This window comes from Orbicella faveolata, unplaced genomic scaffold, assembly GCF_042242905.1.
Source record: "Orbicella faveolata isolate gen_17 unplaced genomic scaffold, um_ofav_v1 contig_36, whole genome shotgun sequence".
Classification (NCBI taxonomy): Eukaryota; Metazoa; Cnidaria; class Anthozoa; order Scleractinia; family Merulinidae; genus Orbicella; species Orbicella faveolata.
Window position 1 is genome coordinate 554,106 of NW_028301565.1, and position 4,921 is coordinate 559,026.

The 4,921-nt window shown below is 38.1% G+C and overlaps 1 pseudogene; it reads left to right on the forward strand.

Moving 5' to 3' along the window:
• Positions 1–1,076: 1,076 nt before the first annotated feature.
• On the forward strand, positions 1,077–4,141 carry LOC149101900 (somatostatin receptor type 5-like; annotated as a pseudogene).
• The last annotated feature ends 780 nt before the right edge of the window (positions 4,142–4,921 follow it).

The window sequence follows — 4,921 nt, forward strand, 5'->3', positions numbered from 1 at the left end:
ACTCCGGACATTTTGTGTAAGAGGTATATGTTTAGCAGCACTAGTTTATTAAAGGCACTTGATCATTCTATAGACAATTCAAATTATTTGGTTTAAGTTCTTATTAAGATTAACTGTATTGAACAATGTCAATGGAAAACGAGTCTAAAATGCCCCATTTACACGTCAAGCTTATGCTTATCGCATGTATGAACACCCTTCTGCCTACGCCCTCCCTCGATTTACATTGTATACTTGAAAGCAGCGTTTAAACTGGGTTTAACTTGTCAAGATAGATCAAGATACTGCCAAGAAAATCCTCAATCAGATATCTTTTAGTAGGACTACCTTCCAACCAGACAGTCGCGCTGTAAACCAAAGGCTATTATTTCTTCTCCCCAAAGTATTGGGTGAACACGTTTATATATAACATTTAATTTGACCAGCATTGTGAATATAATATTTCTAAATGGGAGTTTTCTTCCGAATCGAGACCCAGTCAGACTTTTTATGTGCCTTTTTTTACACTTGGAGAATAAATATTTTGCGTATTTCTGACAATGACATTTTGGTTTAAAAGATTGAAACTACATTAATAATTGCTTTTTTGAACGTTGCTGCCTAAGTACTTCACATTTAAGGCAAACTTGTAACTCTACTTTTTAAATGTTTCGCGACAGACGGATATTTCATCGGGAATTTTTGTCGCAGCTTTCTCGGCTGTAATATCTTCCGTAGCCGAAATTTTCAAATGTCCTTCAAACAGTCGCGTGAAATTTAATCAAGACCCCTTTAGTAAGTCAATGGTCGTTAGAGATCGGCGTCAGTTTTGGGATGAAAGGCAAACACATCAAGTGTCAAGTCCTTAGGTTTTCTCTAAATTGCATTAATTTGCGAATAAAAGTGTAGAACAACGGAAGTCAAAAGCAATTATATTTACACCTCGAGAATATTCAGCTGCATTGAAAAACAAATATTCGGGTAAACCAAAAAACATTGGGATCTCGTTTAATTAAATTAGAGATTCATAACAGAGAACCCAGTTTTACTGTTTGAAGTCCACAGCACACGTATCACTTAAGTTGTATCTCTCAGACATGAAATTAACAACCCTAGACTTCGTCCTTTTACCAGGGTTAGCGGTTATTGTCATCATTGGATTAATACGAAACTCGCTCATCTTAATAGTTGTGAAGAAGAAGCGCTGCATGCATACTACAACAAACGTCTTCCTTGCCAATCTCGCTTTGGCCGATCTATTAACGTTGCTATGGTGCATTTCAGGCCTTGCACTAAAGGGATCCATCACACACCCGGGCGGTGTGCTGGGAGATGTCCTATGCAAATTCATAACCATGAATCACATGGCAGGAATATCACTTCTTGTCGCCGGGCTGACACTAACTCTTGTCTCTGTTGAACGGTATAATGCGCTTGTAAACCCTCTGAATGTGAACTTACGGCTCACTTTAGGAAATGTCAAGTATGCCATCGCTGTCATGTGGATATCTGGTTTCGTCTTTGTGTTGCCACTCTTCGTCGTAGAGTACTGGGACGGTACACGCCGTACCTGCGTAATGGCCTGGACGAAACCATAGTCAACCATTTATTTGTCATTTCTAACATTGGTGGTAACGGCAACGTTTATCGTCGTTTGCTTCTGTTATTTCAACATCATCAGAGGGTTATATTTTACAAAGCAAATCTGCGCAGAGAATTTATCATGTTCTTCTCGCGAGGACATCCAAGCCAAGCGTAAAATCGTCAAGCTTTTCATTACTATTACTGTTATCTTTATGGCATGCTTCTTTCCTTTTGTTATTGCTACAGTCTTAGACATTTCTACAAAAGCTGTGTTTTATAAAATTTCGCTATTTTTAGTCTACTGCAATTGTTGTGTAAATCCCATTTGCTACGTACTTCAAAGCACCAACTACAGAAGGGCATTCAAGGAAACTATCAGAAAGAGATCGACCACAAATCAAACAGACCAAGCAATATAACTATACTTTTAAAAAGGAGCTGTCAGCTAATTTAAACACAGATAACAGGACGTATAACGTGCTCAGGAGGTTTGGTAACATCAAATGGTACTCAGTCCGCTGAAGTGAACGGAACCATTAGGGAGAGAGAATAAACAGTGTGAATAATGAAAAAAGATTACAAGAGCGAACAAAATGCGAGATTAATACTTACATTTGAACAGCATTTATGGGAGGGTTAAAGGTTCCAACCTTTTATTTTGTACTTGCAGAGCGTTATTCGATAAACAATTTCTAATCAACAACGCTAGAACCATAGTAGGAATGGTTGTGTAACCCGGCAAACTTCAAAGGAGAAAACAACTACGCCGATATTGATAAATGGAGGCTCTTGTTTTGTGCTCATACACTATGTACGTTAATTATTTAACCTAAACTGTTCTATCGGTTAGTTGCTTAGACAGAAGTAAACATCTGTTGTATGTTTTCCACAGTCAAAGTCAAAACAGCGAACAAAAACAAAACAAAGCACTTTGTCGGGATTCGTAACCATTCCCCTCTATCATAGGCTATGATGGAACTGAGTATTCATGTGGTCGTAGTGTAACTCTTCGCCGAGTTAGAAAAAAAAATTCACAGACCAAGTTTTTTCTTCTCGGGACCAATGTTGTCGGGAACAAGAATTAATGGACCTAGTAAGTTTCGATCCATCTGTTGTTAAGCAAATTAAGCCGGTCTGTTTGAGGTCCATCTGTCGGTTTTGATTATATCGCGAATAAGTTGTTTGAAACGTGCCGGTAGTTGTTGATGCTGTTGCGGGATCCTACAGCCCTACAACATCTGCGTTGCCCATAATCTATAACTGCGTTACGACACTTACTGACCAACGTTAAAGACAGGGACGAACCCAATGACAGATAGGAAGTGGTTTACAAGATCAGATGCTCCGACTGCCAGGCTTCCTACATCGGTAAGACCTTATCTCGAGCCTTACTGAACACAAACAAACGACGAGAAATGATGATGCCAATGATTATACTTTTGAAGATCATCAACTGACAAATCATAGAATTGACTAGGCCTCTGCTCGATGCTTAACCTACAGTACAAAACATTTTCAACGACTGACTCTGGAAAGCTGGTACACTAACTTAGAACAAACTCCCCTCAACAGAGGTCGAGAACTACCGGCACCTTACAAACGACTTTTTCACGATAGAGGAGGTCAAGGCAAAACTGGAATGAAGTATATTTACTGGAAGTGTTCAGTTTAAGGTAATTCCTCTGAAATAAAAGTGACAATAGATTTTTGTTCAAACTTTGTCCACTGAATATTTATCATATGATAACTTCAATTTTGAAATAAAAAAGGGGGGTGCCCATGCTCATTAAGGAGCAGTGAGGCATTGAAAATGCCCCATTTTGGCATTATTTAATACTTATTATAAGAACGCATTCCCAGTAATTGTAACATTTTTGTGAGCCCGGGCTCATAAGAACGCGCATTAAACTAAAGTCAATATATTGTGTTGGACACAAATAAACGTTTTAAGTTTGATTCAGACAGAAAGCTAAATCCTTGGTTAAAAATTTGAACCAAATTTCTTGACGTGGTTACCGACTGCCAAATAGAAAAGACCACCGTGTATCTGCTATTTTTCTTATTTATTCAATTTTCAGCAATAGAAATTAGATCAGTCTTTTCTCACGCAAAGCTTATGATTAGTTGACTACAATGAGTGGAAAAAAAATTGGGGTGCCCGGCTCGTTGGTGAGCTAGAGCCATTTTTCGGCTGACAGAGCACAATATCAAGGCAAATCCGTCATGTTTTCCATGTGCGCGTGCACGAGCGCGCGCTAATGACGCCATAAATTATGCGCAGTAAGGATGCGCAATGCAAATGTGAGGAATGACCTTAAACGCTAGCGAAGACATGATCCATTCAAGGGGTTTCCTATTTTAAACTGACTGCCGAGCTAACTGCACAACTGAGTTTCTGTGTTTGGTCGAACTCTCGTTGTGTTCAAGTCTGTTCAAGACTGAGAGACAAGCGAAAATTAACAAGCTTACGATTTTGTTCGAGAGTCTTCGGGGCCTTTTCAATTCCGTCCAGTCTCACTCACTTGTTGATCTACGAGCTGAGGTATTATCTTTACCGAAAGAAAAAAAATGAAAAGAATAGTTTACATTTATCATTAGGTTCAAGGTAACTTTTCATTAACTTTCACAACACGACACATTCGTACGGTTGTCAGTGAAATGCTGCTAAAAGAAATTGTGATTCATTGCCTTGATTTTCTAAAGAGGTTTCAAAATACAGTGTAGTGTCTTTTGTCATGCGTCACACATATGAAACATCATCCTCATAACCGGACACAAGGTTCTCTTTAATTTAAGTATTCCACAAGATACGACAGAAGCAAACAACCAAATGACACAACAGAGATCAAATGTAGTTAACAAGAGGATGGACATAAGTTTTGCTTATAGTTTTGATTGGCTTCACAATTTAATCTATCTCTACAATATAAGTACATTGCCAAGCAAACAGGTTATAAGAACAAAGAGGATCAACCCAATTCTTAAATGGATGACGATTGCTTTGCGGCTGATGAAGAAACGCTTACTTGTAGACACCGATGCTCAAACAGGAAATAGAAAAACATCACATGAAAAACCTCCAGAACCTCCGACATCTATTTGCCCAAGAAATAAGACACTAATTTATTACGGCAGGAAAAATACGCAGTTTACAAAAGAGTGTTCTTTCTTCTTTGGTTTATTAAATTCACTTAGATACAAATAAATGCTAGTTTTCATGGTTAAGACGAATTTCATTGAATATTGATAACACCTAGAAATCTCAGTATTGATGAATTTTCTGCATTAACGAAATCATGCGTTTTTATGATTGTGGTATTTCAATCGACATAAACCATTTTTTTTTTTCATTTCCGTT